The 26996-nt window shown below is 45.6% G+C and overlaps 1 long non-coding RNA gene across 1 annotated transcript; it reads right to left on the bottom strand.

Annotated features, from left to right (window-relative positions):
* Positions 1 to 109: 109 nt before the first annotated feature.
* Positions 110 to 26760, bottom strand: LOC142313361 (uncharacterized). The gene is made up of 4 exons (XR_012754421.1): positions 26663 to 26760; positions 9423 to 9525; positions 1151 to 1489; positions 110 to 556 (listed from the first exon to the last, which is right to left on the bottom strand). It is a non-coding gene; the product is annotated as an uncharacterized LOC142313361 (long non-coding RNA).
* Between the last annotated feature and the right edge of the window lie 236 nt (positions 26761 to 26996).

Here is a 26996-nt window from a genome sequence, read left to right as displayed (position 1 = left end):
TTTATACACTCTGTAATATATATATATATATATATATATATATATATATATATATATATATATATATATATATATATACAGTACAGACCAAAAGTTTGGACACTCCTCATTCAAAGAGTTTTCTTTATTTTCATGGCTCTGAAAATTGGAGATTCACATTGAACGCATGAAAACTGTGAATTAGCACGTGTGGAATGAAATACTTAACAAAAAAGTGTGAAACACTGAAAATATGTCTTATATTCTAGGTTCTTCAAAGTAGCCACCTTTTGCTTTGATTACTGCTTTGCACACTCTTGGTGTTCTCTTGATGAGCTTCAAGAGGTAGTCACCGGGCAGAATACGAGGGCCGCTCCCGCGGTGACTTCGGACCGGAGGAAACCTGGCGAAGACAGCAGGCGAAGTCCGGATTCAGTGATGAATGCAGGCTGGAGACGTCGGATGTAATCCAGAACCGGTGGCCGAGCAGAAGGAAGATGGTGAGGTCCACTGCTAACGGATGCCGGTAAATCTCCAGGGAGCCGGAAGAGCTGGAGCACACGCCAGGCGTCAGGATCTGAGGGCAGAGACAGGGTTAATCCAGGAACAAAACACTGAGGGCTTGAACACTAGCATAAGAGACTAAGCTGCAAGAACTTGTTGAACAAGCACCGCCCGTATGCAAAAGGAAGTCTTTTATACCCTGCACCTGTAATCGGCCATATCCTGTTCCAGGGACGCTGGCCCTTTAAGAAGAGGTGAATGCGCATGCATGAAGCCCGGGAGTCAGAGACAAGCACAGAAGGCTGGGGACAGGACGCAGGGGAGCCGGGGGCAGAGTCCCAAGCCGCAGCAAGCCGGCGGGAACGCCGAGCAGGGAGCATGGGCGACGCAGGGGAGCAGGAGCAGCGGCCGCGCATCAGTGGCTAAGGAGCGGCGCAGAGATCCCGAGACCAGATCAGTGGATATGGAATGGTGCCGGGACCCCGGGAGTGTGACAGTACCCCCCCTCCCACCCTCCTTCCCGCAACCGGGCCAGGAAACTGCGCACAAGAGGAGCAGCGACGTTCACCCGTGGTTCCCAGGATCGTTCCTCAGAACCGAAACCCTCCCAATCAATGAGAAAGTACGACCTACTTCTCACCCTCTTCATGGCCAATATGTCTCTTACCTCGTACACATCATCAGAAGCAAGAAGAGGAGGAGAACTACCGGTATCAGGGAAGTAGGGCGAGAGGACCAGCAGGTTTGAGAAGGGATACGTGGAAGGAATTCTGGATGCGCATCGTGGCTAGAAACTGCAGTTTGTACGAAACTTCGTTGATCCTTTTGAGAATCTTTAAAGGACCGATTTATCGAGGACCCAACTTGTACGATGGGATCTTCAGCCGGACGTATTTGGAGGACAGCCACACCTTATCTCCCGGGGAGAAGTGAGGAGGATCGAGGCGTTGTTTGTCGGCATGTTTCTTCATCCAAAGGGAAGCACATTCCATTTTTGGTGTTGGCCCTTTAAAGAATAATGAGGGTAAAATCATAGAAAGCGATGTGGGAAAAGCAAATGTTTTAAATACTTTTTTCTCAACTGTGTTCACACAGGAAAAGCATATGCCACGGGAAATGCAGAGTGATCATGTAAACGCTTCATTAAGTATGACCTGCCTAACCCAGGAAGAAGTGCAGAACCGACTTAGTAACATTAAAATTGACAAATCACCAGGCCCTGATGGCATTCACCCTCGGGTATTAAGGGAGTTAAGTAATGTGATAGACAGGCCTCTATTCCTTATATTTAAAGACTCTATAGAAACTGGGTCTGTTCCACTGGATTGGCGGCTAGCAAATGTGGTACCAATATTCAAAAAAGGGTGTAAAAGGGAACCTGGAGACTATAGGCCGGTAAGCTTAACATCTGTTGTGGGTAAAATGTTTGAAGGGTTTTTAAGGGACACTATTATGGAATGTCTCAATGTTAGTAATTGTTTAACTCCATATCAACATGGATTTATGAAGGATTGTTCCTGTCAAACTAACCTGATCAGCTTCTATGAGGATGTAAGCTCTCACATGGACCGAGGAGAATCATTGGATGTCATTTATCTCGACTTCGGTAAAGCATTTGACACTGTCCCACATAAAAGACTGCTAAGTAAAATGAGAAAGCTTGGGCTCGGGAAAAATGTGTGTAGATGGGTAGGTAACTGGCTTAGTGGTAGAAAACAGAGTGGTTATTAATGGCGCATACTCAGATTGAGCCGGGGTTACTAGTGGGGTGCCAAAGGGGTCTGTATTGGGCCCCCTACTATTTATTATATTTATTAATGATCTGGTGGATGGTTTACAGAGTAAAATATCAGTATTTGCAGATGATACAAAACTATGTAAGGTAGTTAACACAAAGGAGGACAGTTTGCAACTACAGATGGATTTGAGTAAATTGGAGAATTGGGCTGAAAAATGGCAAATGAGGTTTAACACAGATAAGTGTAAGGTTATGCACATGGGAAGGAGAAACGGATGCTACGATTACTTAATAAATGGGAAACTGCTGGGAAAATCAGACATGGAAAAAGACTTAGGGGCACTTTGCATGCTGCGACATCGCAGGCCGATGCTGCGATGCCGAGCACGATAGTTCCCGCCCCCGTTGCAGCTGCGATATTCTTGTGATAGCTGCCGTAGCGAACATTATCGCTATGGCAGCTTCACATGGACTCACCTGTCCTGCGACCGTCGCTCTGGCCGGCGATCCGCCTCCTTATTAAGGGGGCGGGTCGTATGGCGTCACTGCGATGTCACACGGCAGGCGGCCAATAGGAGCGGAGGGGTGGAGATGAGCGGGATGTAAACATCCCGCCCACCTCCTTCCTTCCGCATATCCTACGGAAGCCGCAGTGATGCCGGTAGGAGATGTTCCTCGCTCCTGCGGCTTCACATACAGCGATGTGTGCTGCCGCAGGAACGAGGAACAACATCGGACCGTCGCGTCAGCGTAATCATGGATTACGCTGACGCTGCACCAATGATACGATTACGACGCTTTTGCGCTCATTAATTGTATCATCGAGCCTTTACACACTACGATGTCGCATGTGATGCCGGAAGTACGTCATTTTCAATTTGACCCCACCGACATCGCACCTGCGATGTCGTAGTGTGCAAAGCCTGCCTTAGGCATCTTAGTCAATAAGAATCTAAATTGGAGTGCCCAGTGTCAGGCAGCAGCCACCAAAGCAAATAGGGTGATGGGATGCATTAGAAGAGGTCTGGGGGCACGAGATGAAAACATCATTCTCCCTCTGTACAAATCACTCGTCAGACCACACTTGGAGTATTTTGTGCAATTTTGGGCGCCGGTGCTCAAGAAAGACATTACTGAACTTGAAAGGGCTCAGAGGCGGGCTACTAAAATAATAAATGGAGTGGGTGCATTACAATACACGGAAAGGTTAGTAAAATTAGGTCTATTTACTCTAGAAAAGAGAAGACTTAGGGGAGACCTAATAAATATGTACAAATATATCAGAAGGCCATATGGAGATCTCTCCCATGATCTGTTTGTACCAAGGACTATGACAAGAACAAGGGGGCATTCTCTTCGATTGGAGGAAAGAAAATTCCTACATCAGCATAGAAGAGGGTTCTTCACGGTAAGAGCAGTGAGGCTCTGGAACTCTCTTCCTGAGGAAGTGGTGATGGCCAACTCACTGAATGAATTTAAGAGAGGAATGGATGCTTTTCTTGATAGCAAAAGTAAAGAAGGTTATAAATAGCATAATCTTACAGGTAGATAGAAGAGCAACCAAGATTATTAGAGGAATGGGTGGGCTGCAACACCAAGACAGGTTATTAAACTTGGGGTTATTTAGTTTGGAAAAACAAAGGCTTAGGGGGGATCTAATCACAATGTATAAACATATGAGGGGACAGTACAGAGACCTTTCCAAAGATCTCTTTATACCTAGGCCTGCGACTGGAACACGGGAGTATCCGCTACGTCTTGAGGAAAGAAGGTTTAATCATATTCACAGACGAGGATTCTTTACTGTACGAGCAGTGAGACTATGGAACTCTCTGCCGCATGATGTTGTAATGAGTGATTTACTACTAACATTTAAGCAGAGCCTGGATGCCTTTCTTGTAAAATATAATATTACTAGTTATGTATATTAGATTTTATGACAGGGTGTTGATCCAGGGAACAAGTCTGATTGCCGTATGTGGAGTCAGGAAGGAATTTTTTTCCCCATTGGAGCTTATTTGACACATTGGGTTTTTTTTGCCTTCCTCTGGATCAACATGTTAGGCTACGGGTTGAACTAGATGGACTTAGGGGCACTTTGCACACTACGACATCGCAAGCCGATAATGCGATGCCGAGCGCGATAGTGCCCGCCCCCGTCGCAACTGCGATATCCTTGTGATAGCTGCCGTAGCGAACATATATAGCGAACACCACGGCCCCCCGAGGAAGCTAACGAAACGTGCGCGTCGGGGCACGTTTTCCACACTGGCATCCACCTGAACATGGGTAATTATGTTTAATTTTGTATGGCTGCATGTTTAGTCGGGAAAAACTTGTTTACTCTGTGACTTTGTGACTTTGTCACTATAATGACCATTTGATGTTCCCCTTCTCTTACGGCAGCCTGAATATTAATCCTTATTGACTCTTTGAATGCCCACAATGCATTTATGTCTTTAATATCATAATATATGTCTTTGATGACTGTATCATATGTGAGGCCTTCTTTTATGAACATTTTAGGATATTGGAATTGCCATGTTTGGTGTCGGACCATAGTGCATTTTGTCAGGATCCCCTCCTGTATTAACCTGTATGTGATATAACCACTATCTAATGTAATGTACTCACAATCTTGCTAATAACACTTTTTGGTAAAATAAAAAAACTTTTTTAAATGCAAGATTTTTTTGATGCTTTATTACTATATGTGTAGACTATGATTCCCAGCTCTCTCTCCTGGTTAAACATTATCGCTACGGCAGCTTCACATGGACTCACCTGTCCTGCGACCGTCGCTCTGGCCGGCGACCCGCCTCCTTATTAAGGGGGCGGGTTGTATGGCATCACTGCGACGTCACACGGCAGGCGGCCCATAGGAGCGGAGGGGCGGAGATGAGCAGGATGTAAACATCCCGCCCACCTCCTTCCTTCCGCATATCCTACGGATGCTGCAGTGACGCCGGTAGGAGATGTTCCTCGCTCCTGCGGCTTCACACACAGCGATGTGTGCTGCCGCAGGAACGAGGAACAACATCGGACCATCGCGTCAGCATAATCATGGATTACGCCGAGGCTGCACCGATGATACGATTACGACGCTTTTGCGCTCGTTAATCGTATCATCGAGCCTTTACACACTGCGATGTCACCTGCGATGCCGGAAGTGCGTCATTTTCAATTTGACCCCACCGACATCGCACCTGCGATGTCGTAGTGTGCAAAGTACCCCTTAGAGTCTCCCTTCAACTTTAAAAACTATGAAACTAAGAAACTATGTCTTGACGGCACTCTATATGTTGGAGAAGTCTGTGGAGAGTGCATCCGCAGCAAGAACACCAGAACTAGAGGGCACCGGCAGCGGCACAGAAGGCTGAAGACCATAGATAATACGGAAGAGAGAACTGGAGGAGGATTCACTGACATGATGATTGTAGGAGAACTCAGCCTACGGGAGCAGCTTGGACCAGTCGTCATGATGGGAATTGACGAAGTGCCGGAGAAAGGATGTCAGAACTTGGTTGACCCGTTTGACTTGGCCGTTTGATTGAGGATGGTATGCAAAAGAGAAGTCCAGAGACACTCCTAGTTGTTTGCAGAGCGCCCTCCAGAAGCGTGAGGTGAATTGAGTTCCCCTGTCGGACACTATGTGCAGAGGAAAGCCGTGAAGTCGGAAAATGTGTTGAATGAAGTTGTCTGCGAGTTCCGGAGCAGAGGGCAGTCCAGGCAAGGGGACGAAATGAGCCATTTTGGAGAAACGGTCCACCACGACCCAGATGGCTGAATAGTCAGAAGACGAGGGCAAGTCCGTGATAAAATCCATGGCGATATGCTGCCATGGTATGGAAGGAATGGGCAGAGGCAAGAGATGACCAGAGGGCAGCTGCCTGGGAGTCTTGTTGTGGGCACAGGACAGACATGCCAACACAAAAGAGATGACATCCTTGCGGAGAGACGGCCACCAGTATTGACGGGCGATCAGGCACCAAGTCTTCTTCTGGCCCGCATGTCCAGCCACCTTCGAGGAATGGCCCCATAGAGGAACTTTCCGTCTGTCATTCTCTGCAACGAAGGTCTTCCCCGGGGAAAGTTGTTACAAGGTGATCGGAGATACTGAGATGACCTTACTAGGACAAATGATGGACTGGTCCCTCTCGTCCTTTTGCTCTGCAGATACAAAGGACCGGGACAGGGCATCCGCCCGCACGTTGTTGTCAGCGGGCCGGAAATGGAGTTGAAAATCGAATCGGGCAAAAAACAAGGACCACCGGGCTTGTCGTGAATTGAGTCTTCGGGCCGAGTGCAGGTACGCCAGGTTTTTATGGTCGTTGTAAATTATGACCGGATATACAGCCCCCACCAGCAGGTATCGCCACTCGTCCAAGGCCAGCTTTATAGCCAGGAGTTCCCGATTGCCGATGGTATAGTTGCGTTCTGGGACAGAAGGCCTTGGAGAAGAAGCCGCAGATAACCATTCTTCCGGAGGATGATTTCTGCATGAGTACGGCACCGGCGCCCGAAGAGGAGGCATCCACTTCCAACGTGAATTGTCTATTCAGCTCGAGTCTATGGAGAACTGGAGCGGAGGCAAATGCCTGTTTCAAGGAACGGAAGACGTCTTCGGCCTCAGGAGACCATTCCTGTGGATTCGATCCTTCCCTGGTCATGGCGGAGAGGAGGGCCATCCGGGCTGAAAAGTGGGGGATGAATTGACGATAATAGTTCGCGAATCCGAGGAAGCCTTGAATGGCTTTCAGTCCGGAGGGAAGAGGCCATTTAAGGATGGACACTTTCTCTGGATCCATCTGTAGACCCGTATCGGAAATAACGTATCGAAGAAAAAGGAAGGGACGTCTGTTCAAACACGCACTTCTCATACTTGGCGTACAGGTGATTCTCTCTAAGCCTCTGCAGGACGAGACGCATATGCCTCCTGTGGGTCGATATGTCCGAAGAGAAAACCAGGATGTCGTCCAGATAGGCGACCACACAGACGTACAGCAGGTCCCGAAAGACGTCATTCACCAACTCCTGAAAGAGAGCCGGGGCGTTACAGAGACTGAACGGCATCACACGGTATTCGTAGTGCCCGTCCCAGGTGTTAAAGGCGGTTTTCCATTCATCTCCCGGGCGAATATGGACCAAGTTGTACGCTCCATGGAGATCAAGCTTGGTGAAGATGCGAGCCCCTCTAAGCCGAATGAAGAGCTCTGGGATGAGAGGAAGAGGGTATTTGTTTTTCACGGTTATCTGGTTTAGACCCCTGTAGTCAATGCATGGCCGGAGGGATCCATCCTTCTTTTTCACGAAGAAAAACCCGGCCCCTGCAGGGGATGCAGATCTCTGGATAAACCCTCTTGCCAGGTTCTCAGCAATGTATTCCGACATGGCCTGTGTCTCAGCTGGTGACAAGGGATACATGTGACCTTGGGGAGGAGTAGACCCTGGCTTCAGGTCAATGGCACAGTCATAGGGTCTATACGGTGGCAATACCTCGACTTCTTTTTTGTCAAATACGTCCACAAAGGACCAATAGGCGAACGGCAGTCTTGGTAGGGAGTCCGGTGCCGGAGGCTGATTGAGTGGACGAACTGGTTGCAGACAAGTCTCGTGGCAGGCCTGGCCCCATCTAGTGATCTCCCCAGAACGCCAACTGACGACAGGTTTATGTGCTCGCAACCAGGGCAGCCCCAGCAGGATTGGGTGAGCCAGCTTCGGCAGAACGTAGAAGGCGATCTATTCAGTGTGCAATGCACCTATACGGAGTTCCACGGGCGTTGTGACAAAGAGCACGGCCTCGGAGAGGGGTCTGGGGTATTGGGAACGTAAGATCTTTTTAGATGATGGCATATCAGCAGTGGCGGGAGTTCAGGAGTGGATGCAGTACATAGATGAAGTTTGGTTTCTGTGGCAGGGGTCAGAGATTGAATTGCAAACATTAATGGCTGACCTTAATAAAAATGAATTTAACATCAGATTAACATACAAATTCGGGAAACAACTGGATTTTCTCGACATAAAAATAACTTCTATGGATAATGAGGAGATAATCACAGATATGTTTCGCAAGCCCATGGCCACCAATTCGTTGCTTCATGCCACATCATCACACCTACCATCCACGATAAGAGGCATCCCAGTGGGCCAGTTTGTGCAAGCCAAGCGAATATGCTCAAATGATGAGAATTTTCAGGTCCAGGCAGCGGACATTGCCCAAAAGATTTGAAGAACGAGGTTATAGCCGTAGAAACATTAGAAGGGGCTATAGGAGGGCACAGAATACTAATAGGGATGAACTTTTGTTTGGGTCAAAGTCTAGACAGAATGAGGAATCCTCTAATATCACTAGAGTTATCACAACATATAACTCTCAATGGAAAGAACTTAAACATGTGATTGAAAAACATTGGGATACATTGTTGACTGATCCCATTTTGAGAAACTATTTGCCCTCAAAACCATCGATTGTGGCTAAACGGTCCTGCAACTTACGCGATATACTGGTCCACAGCCATTATGTGAACATGAGATCTTTGAGAGAACCTACTCCCTCTATTTGGGGATTTTTCCCATGTGGCCTTTGCAAGGCATGTGGCAATTGTATAAAAACTAAAAAATGTAGAAACCACAATGGATCTAAAATGTTTGACATCCGTAAGACTCTCACGTGTTCATCTGTTGGCGTAATATATGTAGCGGAGTGCCCCTGCTCAAAAATATACGTAGGCTTGACCACACGGGAGATGAAAATGTGACGTCATTGAAAAGCTTGCCCAAACATTTAAAAATTCATCACCAATGCAAACCTAAAGGCTTGCAGTTTAGGGCAATTGATCAGGTAAGTGCAGGGCCAAGAGGGGGCAATTTGGGTCACATGTTGGCCAAAGTTGAATGTAAATGGATCTACCGTCTTGGTTCCATGACCCCTCAGGGCCTGAATGAAAAGTAATGGGTTTGGGTCCTTTCTGAACAAATAGATTGGGAGTGGTGTTCCATGAATTAATATATATATGTGCACGTATTCAGATGTATTTAAGATAGGTGCGGTGTCCTTTTTGCAGTATAGGTCTAGGTCAATGGGTTTGTTAATGCTTATGATGTCCTATTTGTATGAGGTTTTTTATGGGGGGTTGTTTTTAGCTGTGGTTGTCTTTAACGTTTCTAATATATGTTATTTTAATTCTTAGATCATTTGTACCTTTGTTCTGCTGCAATTTGGCCCAATGGAATGATACATTATTTTGGTGATGTGAAGAATTTTGCATGGAGATTTCTCCTTCATTTGGGACCATGGATGATTACTGAATACAAGAAAGAAAAATTAATGTGAATGGAATTACGTCTATCTAATGCCTTGTACATATATGGCTGATTACGCTGTAATCAATATATATATATGCGCAGCACAGTAGCATTTTATAATAATATTTATTTATTTACTGGTGAAGGATAATATTATGTATAATATTCTACTATGCACTGTGCGTGCGCAATTATATGTATTGAAAGTATGACAATTAGAGATGAGCGAACCGGTCCCGGTTCGGCTCGAGGCCGGTTCGCCGAACGGGGGTCCCGTTCGAGTTCGGCTCGTCGAACGTTCGACGAACCGAACTCGAACGTATAGGCTATAATGGGAGGCAATCACAAACACATAAAAATGCATTATAAATGTACACAAACAGTTAATAAACATTGCCATAACACTTACCGGTCCCCGCGATCCCTTCTGCACTCTGTCTCCTGCCGCTATTCCATCCGATGATCGCTTAATCCTCCCGGTGACCTGCACTGCCAGCAGAGATGCAGGACCTATCGTGACATCAAAATAGCCATGTGACCAGTCACGTGGCTATTATCTCATTGGCTACAGACTGGTCACATGACTATGACACGTCATGTAGGACCTGCGAGTGCATCTCTCCGGTACACGGTGCACATATGTGTATCGCCGTGTACCGGCGATATGCTCTAGCACACGGTCGACTCCCCGTTCCGTTAGGGACCGGCTGACACAGCCGGTCATTAACGGAGATCACCGTTGCCATAGCAACGCAGTTAGCGGTGACGTCACCGCTAACCGCGGCTCCGAGAGCACCGTTGCTATGGTAACGCGTCTGTCAGCGTTACCGCTGTTACCGCTGACTGCCAGCACTGATCACTCACGGAGTGAAGGCTGCACGCTGCTGCACGATTGTAGTGAGGATTGTAGTGAGGATGAGGTTCCCCAGCCCCAAGTGATGAGCTGGTGAATCTCATCCTTCCTCACTACAATCGTCACTATTACTACACTAGTGAGGATTGTAGTGAGGATTGTAGTGAGGATGAGGTTCCCCAGCCCCAAGTGATGAGCTGGTGCACCTCATCCTTCCTCACTACAATCGTCACTACTACTACACTAGAAAGAAAGAAGACAGAAGAGCAGGATCGTGGAGGGGTGACAGGGGGTAATAAAGATGGAGTCTCTAATGTGTCTGTGTATTTATTTCTATTAAAGTATTTTTTTTCTGTGTGGTGTCTTTTTTTTAACCCTTTATTGGAGATTCTTAATGGCCGGGTCAAACGTGCCTGACATTAAGAATCTCTGGCTTAATACTGGCTAGTAAAACAAAGCCAGTATTAACTCATGATTACCCAACAAGCCACCCGGCTCCAGGGCTGTTGGAAGAGTTGGATACAGCGCCAGATGATGGCGCTTCTATGAGAGCGCCATTTTCTGGGGCGGTTGCGGACTGCAATTCGCAGCAGAGGCGCCCAGAAACCTCGGGCTAACCTGTGCTGCGGATTCCAATCCCCAGCTGCCTAGTTGTACCCGGCTGGACACAAAAATGGGGCGAAGCCCACGTCATTTGTTTTTTAATTATTTCATGAACTAAGTGAAATAATTAAAAAAAACGGGCTTCCCTATATTTTTGGTTCCCAGCCGGGTACAAATAGGCAACTGGGGGTTGGAGGCAGCCCGTGGCTGCCTGCTGTACCTGGCTAGCATACAAAAATATGGCGAAGCCCACGTCATTTTTTTGGTGGGCAAAAAAATTCTGCATACAGTCCTGGATGGAGTATGCTGAGCCTTGTAATTCTGCAGCTGCTGTCTGCTCTTCTCCATACAGATAGACAGCAGCTGCAGAACTACAAGGCTCAGCATACTCCATCCAGGACTGTATGCAGAAGTTTTTTTCCCCCTGAAAAAATTATGTGGGCTTCGCCATATTTTTGTATGCTAGCCAGGTACAGCAGGCAGGTATGGCTGCCCCCAACCCCCAGTTGCCTATTTGTACCCGGCTGGGAACCAAAAATAAAGGGAAGCCCTTTTTTTATTATTTCATGAATTTCATGAAATAATTAGAAAACAAATGACGTAGGCTTTGCCCCATTTTTGTGTCCAGCCAGGTACAACTAGGCAGCTGGGGATTGGAATCCGCAGCACAGGTTGGCCTGAGCTTTCTGGGCCCCACTGCTGCGAATTGCAGTCTGCAGCCGCCTCAGAAAATGGCATTTTCATAGAAGCGCCATATTCTGGCGCTGTATCCAACTCTTCCAGCACCTGCCTGCTATACCTGGCTAGCATACAAAAATATGGCGAAGCTCACGTCCTTTTTTTGTAGTTTTTTGGCAAAAAAAATAAAAAATGCTTCCCTGGATTTTCCATTGCCAGTGAAGGTAACACCAAGCAGTGGGGGTTAGCAGCCAGTAGCTGCTTGGATTACCCTTAGCTAGCAATACAAAAAATGCAGCGGGAGCCCATATATATTTTTTTTAATTATTTATTTAAATAACTAAAAATAAAATGGGCTTCCCTGTATTTTGATTGCTGGACATCACAGTGCTGTAAAAATAAATCTTTAAAAAAATGACGTAGCGCTCCGCGGTATTTTTGATTCTCAGCGCAGATAAAGCAGACAGCTATGGGTTGCCACCCCCATCTGCCTGCCGTTACCTTGGTTGGCAATCAAAATACAGGGAAGCCCATTAATTTTTTCTATTTAAAAAATAGTTAAAAAAAAAAATGACGTTGGGTCCCCCCATTTTTGATAGCCAGCTAGGGTAAAGCAGATGGCTGTAGCCTGAAAACCACAGCTGGCAGCTTTACCGTGGTTGGGGATCCCCTCAGGCTCTTTTTTATAATTATTGTATAAATATTAATAATTACACAATAAAAGTAGGGTCCCCCCCAAATTGGATCACCAGCCAAGGTAAAGCGGACAGCTGTGGTCTGGTATTCTCAGGGTGGGAAGGTCCATAGTTATTGGGCCTTCACAGCCTAAAAATAGCAGGCCGCAGGCACCCCAGACGTGGCGCATCCACTAGATGCGCCAATCCTGGCGCTTCACCCCAGCTCATCCCGTGCCCTGGTGCAGTGGCAAACGGGGTAATAAATCGGGTTGATACTAGCTGTAAAGTAACCTGAGATCAAGCCCAGCAGTTTGTGAAGTCATGGCGTCTATTAGATACTCAACATCATAAACTGTCAGTACTAACAAAAAAAAAAAATCGACAAAAGAAATTTATTTGAAAAAACAGTCCCCAAAACATTTCCTCTTTCACCAATTTATTGTAAGAAAAAAAATAAAGGGGTCCCACGATGACTCTGGACCGTCTAGAATATGGGGGGGAGACACTCAGGGAACGTATCCCCCATTTTCTAGGTGTGCGGACCCTTCATGTGAGGAGTGTGGGTGCAATGAATCTGCACTCACTCTTCTCGGGTCCACAGCAGCAGAGTCCATGTCGTAATGGTTGCTACCAAAGCTGCAATGCCCTGCTCATGAGGTAAGGGCATGCCTAATCAGGAGAACTACTGTAGAGGAAGCTCTGCTCACTGGTATATAGGTGCTCAGAGGTAATAATAGATAAAATTAGTGAGTAACCTCGGCACTCTAAATCTCCCAGACTAAGTCAGTAAGTCACAACGGATAGTAATGCAAAATCACTCTTTATTGGTCCGTATTAAGAAAATTTTTTTTTCATAAGCATATATGTTTTTGTCCAAAACAAGTTACAAATGACGTTTCGGCCTGAGCCTTCGTCAGATTGGACTTATCTGCATGTAATTATGAAAAATGACAATAATCAGTATCACATAAGAGTGAGAGAACAATAACATAAACTCGAACAATGTAGAGGTACAATTGGGATGCAGCAAAAAACATTGCAACACAGCAAGAAATGAAACACATGATACAAATGTCATAATACAGTACAAGGACAATATAGTAATGACAAATATGGAGTCAGAGTAGACTTAGACAGCTCTGGTACGAAAGAGATGTCAATCATAAAGTAACATGTGCAGTAGGTGTAGAGCTACAGTGTGCATGGCAGAGCTAATGGGTAGACCGACCATAGAAAAAGAACGGAGAAAAAGTGGAGAAAAAGTGGAGAAAAAAGTGGAGAAAAAGTGGAGAAAAAGTGGAGAAAAAGTGGAGAAAAAATGGAGAATAAGTGGAGAAAAAGTGGAGAAAAAGTGGAGAAAAAATGGAGAAAGAAGTGGAGAAAAAGTGGAGAAAAAGTGGACAAAAAAGTGGAGAAAAAGTGGAGAAAAAGTGGAGAATAAGTGGAGAAAAAGTGGAGAACAAATGGAGAAAGAAGTGGAGAAAAAGTGGAGAAAAAGTGGAGAAAAAGTGGAGAAAAAGTGGAGAAAAAGTGGAAAAAAATGGAGAAAAAGTGGAGAAAAAGTGGAGAAAAAGTGGAGAAAAAGTGGAGAAAAAGTGGAGAAAAAGTGGAGAATAAGTGGAGAAAAAGTGGAGAAAAAGTGGAGAAAAAGTGGAGAAAAAGTGGAGAAAAAGTGGAGAAAAAGTGGAGAAAAAGTGGAGAAAAAGTGGAGAAAAAGTGGAGAAAAAGTGGAGAAAAAGTGGAGAAAAAGTGGAAAAAAATGGAGAAAAAGTGGAGAAAAAGTGGAGAAAAAGTGGAGAAAAAGTGGAGAAAAAGTGGAGAAAAAGTGGAGAAAAAGTGGAGAAAAAAATGGAGAAAAAGTGGAGAAAAAGTGGAGAAAAAGTGGAGAAAAAGTGGAGAAAAAAATGGAGAAAAAGTGGAGAAAAAGTGGAGAAAAAGTGGAGGAAAAAGTGGAGAAAAAGTGGAGAAAAAGTGGAGAAAAAGTGGAGAAAAAGTGGAGAAAAAGTGGAGAAAAAGTGGAGAAAAAGTGGAGAAAAAGTGGAGAAAAAAATGGAGAAAAAGTGGAGAAAAAGTTGAGAAAAAGTGGAAAAAAAGTGGAGAAAAAGTGGAAAAAAATGGAGAAAAAGTGGAGAAAAAGTGGAGAAAAAATGTAGAAAAAGTGGAGAAAAAATGGAGAAAAAGTGGAGCACCCTTTGGTGCCTTTCATGTGGCACTAAGGGGTGCTTAGCTTTGTATTTAGCCAAAAAAATGAAAAAAAAAATGACGTAGGGTTCCCCCTAGTTTTGTAGCCAGCTAGGGTAAAGCAGACGGCTGCAGCCTGCAGACCACAGCTGGCAACCTCACCTTGGCTGGTAATCCAAAACTGAGGGCACCCCACGCTGTTATTTTAAATTAAATAAATAATTTTAAAAAAAAAACACGTAGGGGTCCCCCAAAATTGGATCACCAGCCAAGGTAAAGCAGACAGCTGGGGCCTGATATTCTCAGACTAGGGAGGTCCATGGTTATTGGACTCTCCCCAGCCTCAAAATAGCAGGCCGCAGCCGCCCCAGAAGTGGCGCATACATTAGATGCGCCAATCCTGGTGCTTCGCCCCAGCTCATCCCGCGCCCTGGTGCGGTGGCAAACGGGGTAATATATGGGGTTAATACCAGATGTGTAAGTCACCTGGCATCAAGCCCTGGGGTTGGTGAGGTCAGGCGTCTATCAGATACCCGACATCAGTAATAAAAAAAAATAGACGACAAACATTTTTATTTGAAAAAACACTCCCCAAAACATTCCCTCTTTAACCAATTTATTAGAATGAAAAACAAATCCAGGTCTGGTGTAATCCAAGGGGTTGCCATGACGATCCACACTGTCCCAGTCAATGAAGAGCAGGATGTTCCCCATTGGCTGGGAGAGCAATGCAGTGACCTGAGCTAACATCAATGGGTCAGCCCAGGTCACTGCAGGGCATGACAAGTGCTGCTGTCAGGAGCGAAGTACATTACCTGCGCTGATCTCCAGCACACTGACAGCCCCTGTCACTGAGTTCAATGACCGGCTTCACACCAAGTATCGCGAGAGGTCCGTGATGTCACCGCTAGTCAGTCTCGGGTCGGAAGCGAGAGGTGATGTGAAAAGCGGCGGCCATGGAGGACAGTGACAGCGCTGAGGTCAGGATGGCGGGACTTCATCACCGCAGGTAAGCCGAGCGGGGGGGGGGGGGGGTGCGTGTGTGTGTGTGTGTGTGTGTGTGTGTGTGTGTGTGTGTGTGTGTGTATGTATGTGTACGTGTGTACAATACATGCCGCGGGCAGGAGGGGGCGGAGTGAGCTGAGCGGGGAAGTGTGGGCTTCCTGCACGTAACTAAGATAAACATCGGGTTACTAACCAAAGCGCTTTGCTTGGATACCCGATGTTTATCTTGGTTACCAGCTTCTGGCAGGCTGCCAGTGATGGCTCCTGCACACTGTAGCTGTGAAAAGCCCTGCTTTTTGCTGCTAGAACTGTTCTCGAACATATCTAGAACTATCGAGCTTTTGCAAAAAGCTCGAGTTCTAGTTCGATCTCGAACAGCCCCCAAAATCACTCGAGCCCCGAACTGGAGAACCTCGAACCACGAACCGCGCTCAACTCTAATGACAATGCTTGTAAGCTCACAAAATATGTATCAGTTCTGTATAGATATTCTTGACTGGCCCAGCGCATGCGAATGGGTGATTATGCTGTAACCAATATATATATATATATATATGCGCTGCACAGTAGCATTTTATAATAAATATGCGTGGTTCAATGCCGCTCTTACTTTCTGGCTGTGTGCCTCAAAAGGCACTGTATGCTTTCCATGCATGTGATCCAGCGCGCGCAGCCGGCAAGTCCATTATAATGAGATTGGCAGAGACCTCGGCATGCGCTAACAAAGAGCCTGTCATCATTCCAGGATATTCATTGGTTCACAGGACGAATGGCTGATTTGGATTGGTTGCAAGAGCGCATATCATCTGCAGCGTCCCCCCACCTTGACACACGCCTCCTTTTGAATAACGCTTGCGAAACGTACGTCAAGGTGGAAGGACGGGCTGCCCCACGCTAAGGTATTTATTGATTTGGCTGATGTGCTCCTAATGTTATGGCTTTCGCATGTATACTTGTGCGCTGATTGATCAGAGACTTATATATTTGATCTGAGCAATAATGTGCTCAGTAAGTCTCCTAACCTGTAAATATTGAGCTCACTTTAGCTACACACAAGCACTAAATGATCTCTAACAGGTGTGGCATTTAACTTGTATGAATTGTGGATTGCTACAAACACGGGAGCTTTGACTAATAGTATTCAATTTAATGTATTGAACAGGGATTTTTCTCTTCATGCGGCTGTGTTTGGTTCACAGACAGCCGACAGCACATACTTGCGGTATTATACCGATAGATCTTTGTATATGTATATCAGAGGTACTTGCTCCAGTGATAGTAGTCAAATTGGATCGCATTAGCGTTTTTTGCGTTTACAAGTAAAAAAAACTTTTATGAGCCGCAGCAAGCCGGCGGGACCGCCGAGCAGGGAGAACAGGCGATGCAGCAGAGCAGGAGCGGGAGCAGCGGCCGCAGTCAGCACGCATGTGAACCGGATCAGTGGCTAAGGAGCGGCGCTGAGATCCCGAGACCGGATCAGTGGGTAAGGAGCGGCGCAGGGACCCCAGGAGCGTGACAGATTAGTGCAAATTTATTTGCAAAGTCAGCAAATAAAAATTTTAACACTAGAAGTCCCAGGAATTTCGAGCTCCATAAGGTTTCAATGGTAGAAATGTTAAATGACCCCTCTCTGGGACTTCTAGTGTTAAAAGATGCACTCATTTGTAGTATTTCATTTTGGAAGGTATAATCTTTATTTGTAAATTCCCTTGTGAGTAATACAAGTCCTAGAATTCCTTGTAGTCATTTTGCTGGGTCTTATAAGTGGAACAAGAAAGGGGGGTCATTGCACAGCTACTTTCTCTAAAGGGGTGGTTCACTACTTTCCAATAATGGCCATATCTCTGTAAAAGTGATAGGGAAGGCTTTTTCTAAATACCTTGTTCAGCCAATTCTGCCTCTGAGTGGCGCTATTGTGGTCCGCTCATCCCCATGAAGTAACCCCCGGTCTCCGTGGCCCCTGAGATTCAGTGATGTCACATCAATTTCCAGTTGACCTGACATCACTGAAGTGGCCACTGTCTTCCTGAGTCACTGGGCTGTGATCAGCGGGGAAACTCCGCCCACAACCCAGTCACTCAGGAAGACTAGGGCTGGGTTCAGTGATGTGAGATAAACTGGAAGTTGATGTCACATCACCGGATCTCAGAGGTCATGCAGCCTGGGGGTCACTTCATGGGGATGAGCGGACCACAATAGTGCCGCTCACAGGCACAATTGGCTGAACAAGGTATTTAGAAAAATCCTTCTCTATCAGTTTTACAGGGATGTGGCCACTATTGCAGAGTAGTGAACCACCCCTTTAAGGCAAGAGTCACACGACTGTATTTTTTCCATTAGAGAAAAACTGTACACTTTTGCTAATTAGACTCTCATCTGAGTTTTATCAAAGTGGGATTTCGTTTTTTTTTCTAATGTGGAGAAAAATAAAGAAAAAAAATGTCTCCATCTTCTCCATGTCTCCATCTGTCATCCAATTCCCATCAGATTTTTTTTCACCGACCCATAGAATTGCATGGCCAAGTGCCTTCTGATTCACGGAGGTAAATTGTGCAGGCAACCGAGTGGTTAGAGGAAAAATATCAGACATTATATTGAATAACATTGGTTGGAGTGTGATCCAATGTTTTAATGAACTACACTCGGACTGAAAATACGGTGGTCTGCACAAGCCCTAATACCACCGGGCCAAGTTATGTAAGCTAGAAATATGCCATTATACATGCAAATATCTCTTTATGGCTGCAGCCACCACTGTGATTTACTTTATTAGATATTAAAAAAAAAAAACAAATTAGCAAAGCGTCAGTTAACAAAATGTAGGACAAACACAACTTGGACTATATTTTGAAGTTATAGTACATGTAGGAGACCTCTTCACATTAAATTGAGCATACAGTGCTTTGCAAAAGTATTCAGCCCCCTTGAATTTTTCAACCTTTTCCCACATTTCAGGCTTCAAACATAAAGATAAAAATTTTAATGTTATGGTGAAGAATCAACAACAAGTGGGACACAATTGTGAAGTTGAACGAAATGTATTGCTTATTTTAAACTTTTTAAAAAAATAAATAACTGAAAATTGGGCGTGCAATATTATTCGGCCCCTTTACTTTCAGTGCAGCAAACTCACTCCAGAAGTTCATTGAGGATCTCTGAATGATCCAATCTTGTCCTAAATGACTGATGATGATAAATATAAGCCACCAGCGTCGGGGCCTCCTGGACAGCATTACAGCAAACTTTATACCATGGGTGAGCACTTGTAATTTTTGTATACAATCCGCATACTAGTGGCTGTAGTGCAGCCCTGATGGATAGTTGACTCAACTAATTCCATCACTTGTGTTGAGTTTTTGGTGACTGCATTTTATTGCACACTGGCAGCACTGCTCCTTGCAGTAATGGGATTCCTGTCTCTACCACCGTATTATACATATACATTGTGTTACTAACGTTAATCTATATTTTATGGTGGGAGGTGGTTTCCCATACTTATTGGTATTACTGCAGTGTGTACAATGATTAGGCTGACCCAGAAACCAGCACCATTACGCAAATATCATCTATAATTGATGTAGGATGTACTTTTGTGCACTATATGCCATTGGAACCTTTGATACTCACCAATGACTTTCATTGCAATATTTTTGCTGTCCCTTGCACCTTATTTCTCCTTTTACTGTGTGTTATTTTTATGAATTTTGTATTTAATAAATTTATACCTTTTTAACGCAATTTTGGATTATGACTCCGTTCTTGTGAGATTCTATATTGTTGGGAGTTTCCATACGTGATAAATCTTTATGATGTACCGGATGTATTTGATTATATATATGCTCTGTGTTTCCACAGCTGTACCATCTGGTAAAATGGACTTTAAGGCACGCGAACAGACATGGCGTGCCCAACTTGACCTAGTTTTTGGGGGAGAAAGCGGTGCAAGCATTGATTTTAATTTTAAGGACTCTACTGACCTTACCAATAAGTATAGAGAGCTCATGCATAAAAGACTTCGACTGTGGTGGAATAAAGCCTTCCTGGAGAGGTACCTGACCTGTGGCCTTGTTCCTAGAGGCTTACGGGTCCAGGTTTTTCCTGCCTTCCTCACGGAGGATGATGTTTTTAAAAATCAATGGGAGGAACTAGCAACCATCTGTTCAAGGGGTTTCATTTCATTGTTGATTAAATCCAACGAAAATTCCCTAACTGAAATTGATGTCGATCTGGGTGCTGCCCAGGATAACATTAGGAAATCACTTTCTCCTGAGAGATCTTCAAAATTTTATGCTGATCTCGATGTTGAAATACAAAAGTGGGAAAAAGAGATCATAGGAACCAAGACCAAAAAATATCAAAGAGATCTCTTGGATTTCCAGAGCAATAAGGTATACAGGTGGAGGAAACAATATAAGAATTCTAGACACTTGCCACGTGACCGTTCTGCCTCATTCTCGTCAGTTTCGTCTGTTGAGGACAATTCAGCTCGGAGGGAGGATGCTGAGGCTGGAAATGATCGGATGGGCTTTATCAGAAATTTGAGGTCTACCACACAACCGACCAAACGCAAAACAACACTACCTGCACAGACTGACAAGAGATCCAGGAACAGAACCTTGGAGGTAATTAATTTATCTTCTCACTCCATTACCCCTCAACAACGGGAGGTTCTGTCCCTGGGTCTCACGTTTGTACCATCTAATCATTTTGATTATTTTACAGCCTTAAAGGATTTGCACCTTTTTTCAAGGAAAATTATTTTAAAAAAACTACACTCCAAGAACAATCTTTCTGAATTGGGCCTCAACAGTCGTGCTGAACGGGAGGTGGTTCGTGTACTGCAGGAATTGGCAAGTGAGTCCACCCCTGATATATCTGACAAATTTCCACACTCTATTCTCCCCAGGTCTACCACGTTCCCCTCACTGTCCATCTGTCCCCAGGTTGAGATCTTCACACAGTTGGTGGCTAATGATCTGAAACAGATCAGTAATAAAAAGAAAAAAGATAATCTTACTTCGGATCAAAGACTTGCCCTGTGTGAATTGAAATCCTGGGATGACGTACTTTTTAAACCTGCGGACAAGGGGGGGAATGTGGTTATTTGGCCTGTGGAGAAATACGAGCGTGAGGTGTTCAGGCAGCTCCGTAATAAGGAGGTTTATACTATTCTGACCCATAATCCTGTGGGAGGTTTTTCGTCCATTCTGCTTAAAATTCTGGAGAAGGCTCTCAATGCAGGTACCATTACAAAAAAAGTTTTCGACGGCCTTATGGCAAAAAATCCCATCATTCCTACATTTTACCTGTTGCCAAAAATTCACAAAGATCCTCAGAATCCACCTGGACGTCCAATTGTTTCTGGCATAGGAGGGCTATGCGACCCAATTTGTAAATTTATAGAACATTATCTGCATCCTTTAGTGGAAACGCTGCCCTCCTATGTCAGAGACACTATGGACGTCCTTCAACGTCTTGATGGCATGACTTTGGAACCAGACATGCTTCTGGTAGTTGCTGATGTTGAAAGCCTCTACACAAGTATAAAACATACTGATGGCTTGGAGGCATCACGATTCTTCCTCACTATGAGTAACCTTGATGTGGATTTGGTCGGTCTGGTGTTGGAGTTGTTGCAGTTTATACTTACACATAATTTTTTTATTTTTAAGGATAGGTATTTTTTACAGCAACAGGGTACAGCCATGGGAGCGGCATGTGCCCCGTCGTATGCCAACCTCTTCCTGGGACTCTGGGAGAGGGGCATTTTCGGCGGGGCAGATGTTGCTCCCCAGGTACAAGGATGGTACAGGTACATTGATGATGTACTGTTCATCTGGCAGGGTTCACTTTATGATTTCCATACGTTTATGACAGGACTGAACTGCAACGACTCCAACATCAGACTCACCTACAAGGCTGACAAACAGGAGATTGACTTCCTGGATATAAAAATCCTGGTACAGGCTGATGGTGTTGTACACACCGATTTGTACAGGAAGGAGACCTCTGTTAATGCCCTCCTGCATGCCTCCTCCACCCACGTACCATCTACCATCAGGGCAATTCCTACGGGCCAGTTCCTCAGAGCTAGAAGGATCTGCTCCACTGGTACACTTTTTGAGGAACAGGCCAATGATCTAAAAGATAAATTTACTGAGAGGGGCTACAGCAGGAGGTGCATTAGGAGGGGCTACCTTAGGGCCAAATCGAGCAACAGGAATGATTTATTAACACCAATTTCCAGGAAGTCATCTCCTGGGGCTATCCGGTTTATTTCCATTCATAACCACCAGTGGGGGTTGATGCGTCAAGTTCTACAGAAGCACTGGTCCATTTTGCTCACCGAGCCAACGTTGGCTGGTGTTTTGCCTATATCTCCTCTGATGACAGCTAGGAGAAGTATGAATCTGAAGGACCATCTGGTAAAAAGCCACTATGTGGCTAAGGTGAATAGTCCCTGGACTGTGGGTAGGAGGAGGGTCGGCTTCTATCCTTGCGGAGATTGCCGTGCGTGCTCCAATATGGTGAGGTCTTCAACATTCTCATCGGCAGACGGGCAGAGGGATTTCAAAATACTAGATTTTATAACATGCAGCAGTACATATGTGGTGTATTACGGCACTTGTACTTGTTATTTAATCTATGTGGGCCTCACCTCTAGGGAACTGCGTGTTCGCATACGTGAACACGTAAGAGACATCTTGGCAGCATGCACCGCTGAAGAGCCGTCCCTCCTCAAACCCATACCGAGGCATTTTTATGCCCATCACAATTGTGACCCTGTTGGATTTAGGGTTCGTGGCATTGAACAGGTTAGGATGGGTGCTAGAGGGGGCGATATGAAGCACCTTCTGGCACAACGCGAATGTCGTTGGATTCATATTTTGGGTACACTCAGCCCAGGTGGTCTTAATGAGCAACAGAGTTTTGCTCCTTTTTTGTAATTTGCGCTGAGCTCTTTTTGGGTCCTTTTGTTTTTTAATGTGTGTCTTTTTAATCTTCTTATTATTCATATTCTATCTTTCTTCCATTTTCTGTATAGGCTGATGGGATCCATACATTATCTTAAGTGTTGACATCATCTTCTCGAGCAGTGAAAAACTATTTATGATGAATATTTATATGAACAGTTTGTGCTTCTTTGCTTGTATTGTATGAACTCAATTCTATTATATTCTTGGCAAGTTCTTATGTATAATCTCTATTCCTATACTTACATGTTGTATGACTTTCTGATTACTATTTGTCCGTGAGATTGCTGGTGCGCATGCGCGCCGGGAGCTGGCTGCTTGGACGCATCCCGGAAGGTCTCTACGAGTGATGTGGGCGGGATTTTGTGACGTCACCAGGGATTTCCCTGACCCGCGACGTCACTCTGAGGCCGGAAGTGATGCGGCCGCGGCGCCCGCTCGCGCTGCGCATGCGCTGCAGGTGACGGTAATCTCACGCTCACTTGGGGCTTTAAGTAGCTGGACACACACAATCAAGTCATGGCCCCCCGAGGAAGCCCTACGCGAAACGCAGCGTCGGGGTCCCCTGGACAGCATTACAGCAAACTTTATACCATGGGTGAGCACTTGTAATTTTTGTATACAATCCGCATACTAGTGGCTGTAGTGCAGCCCTGATGGATAGTTGACTCAACTAATTCCATCACTTGTGTTGAGTTTTTGGTGACTGCATTTTATTGCACACTGGCAGCACTGCTCCTTGCAGTAATGGGATTCCTGTCTCTACCACCGTATTATACATATACATTGTGTTACTAACGTTAATCTATATTTTATGGTGGGAGGTGGTTTCCCATACTTATTGGTATTACTGCAGTGTGTACAATGATTAGGCTGACCCAGAAACCAGCACCATTACGCAAATATCATCTATAATTGATGTGGGATGTACTTTTGTGCACTATATGCCATTGGAACCTTTGATACTCACCAATGACTTTCATTGCAATATTTTTGCTGTCCCTTGCACCTTATTTCTCCTTTTACTGTGTGTTATTTTTATGAATTTTGTATTTAATAAATTTATACCTTTTTAACGCAATTTTGGATTATGACTCCGTTCTTGTGAGGTTCTAACTTAGTAGTGAGGTTAACCCTTCATGTGTGAGCTGCATCTTATATCTAAAACTAGTACAAAATTACAAGTATCCAAAACATTAATGTAATCCAAAGTTCTGGGGTTTTACTTATTTATCTGTCCCCATATAGATCATGTTATCAGCACTACATCACCAATTTCCATGATGCAATGTGCTGCTTAGAATTATGATTTTTGTTCTGGCAACAATTCAATCACCCGATGAATGAGCCGTATGTGTGACAAATATTGGAAAGGGGTGAAACTGATGTGCATTGAGGAATCATGAAACAAAGTTAGACGTTTTTCAAACCTACTTACAATAGATTAGTTCATCTGATATTCCTATTCATTGCTATGGAAAGTAGCTAAGTATTTAGAATTGCTGATAGGCAAATAGTAGATATTCGTGTTCGGATAATGCTTACCGAATACCAAGTATAATTGTAGTATTCGTAATGACAAGAAAAATGCTCAGTTCCCTAGTGGCTTGCATTAGGTTCGTTCTTCGTGATGAATACCAGAATAGAACTTTGGGATTCGTTATGAATAATCTGTGACGCCCTGACAAAACCAGGTAGTCACAAAAGTGGAACCATACTCCATCCTCCTTGGGATACCAATACAAAACCCACACCCGGGTACAACACACAGCCATTAAAGCCTAGCCATCCCCCATGACAATAGGGACACACCAGTGGGCGGGACCAGGCAGATGGGAGCACCCACCTAGGGGTCCTGAGGTGTCAGGGGAGGGAACAAGTGAGTTGAGTTGAGTCCTGACAGTTGACAGTGGAGGAGTGTGGGAGTGCAGTGGAGTCAGGGGTAGGGGGTCCCTGGACTACCGGGCTAGGTGGCAGACGGCAAGCAGGACCATAGGCACTGGAGATCCGTTCGCGGGAGACCTTAAGTGGACTGGGGCAGGGTTGTAGCCCGCCGGTGCCGACAGAGGGAATCTGGTCCGGAGGCCGTGCACAGTCGGGGTACCTGGACCTTAGGACGAGGAAGATTGCAAGCCCCTTGGTAATTGACCAGCCGGGGACAAGGTTTCAGGCCGTGTTCCACAAGAAGCCCAAAGAGCGAAACGGAAGCCCAACGCGGGGATAGGGTGTCTGTCAGAACCCACAAAAATGCCAAGGGTCAGATTTCGCAGGCCACAGCTCCCAAACAAACACAGTATTGGGAGTGGACTTCCCCGTTCCAAGTGGAGTTGTCCCAGAACAGACACAAACACTAAGGGGCACTTTACACGTTGCGACATCGCTAGCATTTGCTTGCGATGTCCAGCGCGATAGCACTCGCCCCCGTCGTACATGCGATATCTTGTGATTGCTGCCGTAGCGAACATTCTCGCTACGGCGGCTTCACACGCACATACCTGCTTGGCGACGTCGCGATGACTGCCGAACAATCCCTCCTTCAAAGGGGAGGTGCGTTCGGTGTCACCGCGACGTCACTAATCGTCCGGCCAATAGAAGCGGAGGGGCGGAGATGAGCGGGACATAACATCCCACTCACCTTCTCCCTCCCGCATTGTCGTCGGGACACAAGTAAGGAGATGTTTGTCGCTCCTGCAGGTTTACACACAGCAATGTGTGGAGCTGCAGGACCGACAAACAACATCGTACCTGCGGTCGACCCGACATTATGGAAATGAACGACGTTACACAGATCAGCGAGATTGTACGCTTCTGTGCTCGTTCATTGTTCCACCTAGGATTTACAAGTTGCGATGTCGCTACCGGATGTGCGTCGCTAACAACGTGACCCCGACGATATAGTGGTAGCGATGTCGCAACGTGTAAAGTACCCCTAAGTGCAGGAGGAAGGGTCCCCTGTTTGCTACACCCGGGTGTGGGACCCGAATGCACCCGTCAGAGGTGACCGGTCACTGGCAATATGGTTTACCACTGGACTTTGTGTGTTATTCTTTGAACTGTGAGTACACCAATTATCCCCACTCCAACTTGGCACGTCTCCTCCTGCAGCCATTACTCCCGTGTACCTGGGCCCCGGGACTACACCTCCCCTACCCGTGGAGGGGATCCCACCTTGCTGCCCCACTCCATCAGCCCCGGGCACCCACATACAAGGCAGCGGCGGTGTCACCATACCTCACCACAACCCACGGGTGTCGTCACAGACAAACCAATCCCCTGTAAATATTCCCTTCCGACGGTTGTGAGGACGGACGGCCGTACGACCCCGGGTCCGGTCACCACTCAAGCCGCAGTAAAGAACCCAGATCAGGGAATAGCACCAGTGAGATAATATTAAAATTTAACCTTTATTTTATTCCTTAAAACACACAAAAAGCAATATTAAAAACCGAAGATTTGACCATGCAGGTCACAAATCACACACTGCCCAGAGCTGTATATAAAGCTCAAAAGGGCCACAAATACGTCCCTTAGGCAAGATAGACAATGGGACAACTAAATCATGTGTTGAGAGCTGGTTAATACTATCAGTGGATAGCACATAGTCATAACGACAATAGTTCCATTATGCTCAGGTCAGAGTCATAAAATAACACAGGCAAAAGGATATATATTTTTCCTTCACTGAAGGTACGAAAAATACATATAAACACCTATTGGCTGTAATCAACACACAAATTAGGCAAAAAAACAGGGAAGATCTCACCCATTCAGATGATCTTCTGTTGCTTATCACAGCATCTCTTGCTGACAGGGCCAAAATGGGGCTTGGATTCCAGGTTGATGTAACTCACCCTAAACCCCATTGACTCCCGTCCTAACAAGGACGGTCCACAACTGAACCTATTGTTGTCCTTGTTCAAAACAGCCCCACATGCCTCCCGACGCGTTTCGTCACGTTTTAGTGACTCCTCAGGGGACCAAACATGGGTTAAAAGTATCAGGGCCAGTGATGGTGTAATGCCTGCAAGGTCCACACACACCAAATGCTGCAAACAGTTAGCCCCACTCATTCTGACCTATAAATGTATGGTCGGGGCCCACAAAGCCAATCCACAAAACTTCCGATCAGGTGCAACATTAATCACCTCACACGATCAACACTCACCACCAGCTGAAGGAGTAAGGACGCCAGGATTCCACGTGTCACAGTGTTTCCATATCGTTCGGTCTCCATTATCCAGCATGTGCACAGGACTTCCTGGTTGTGTTCACAGAAACGAGGCTTGGAACACATCACGTGATACACACATGGTTCACCATGTGATCCACCGTGTCATCGCTTCATTCTGAGTATTACAGCAGTGTAGGATCTGCCCACACCAGTGGGACACGCCCCCGGCCGTCCAGGCTGCTTACAGGGAAAAAAAAAAAAATCCAAGCAGCCTGTCACATATGTGCAGGCACATCCAGGCCAGAATCAGCCGCACAGTGTTGTGTAT

The sequence above is a fragment of the Anomaloglossus baeobatrachus genome, chromosome 5, assembly GCF_048569485.1.
Source record: "Anomaloglossus baeobatrachus isolate aAnoBae1 chromosome 5, aAnoBae1.hap1, whole genome shotgun sequence".
NCBI lineage: Eukaryota > Metazoa > Chordata > Amphibia > Anura > Aromobatidae > Anomaloglossus > Anomaloglossus baeobatrachus.
This window is presented reverse-complemented; position numbering and strand designations above follow the sequence as displayed.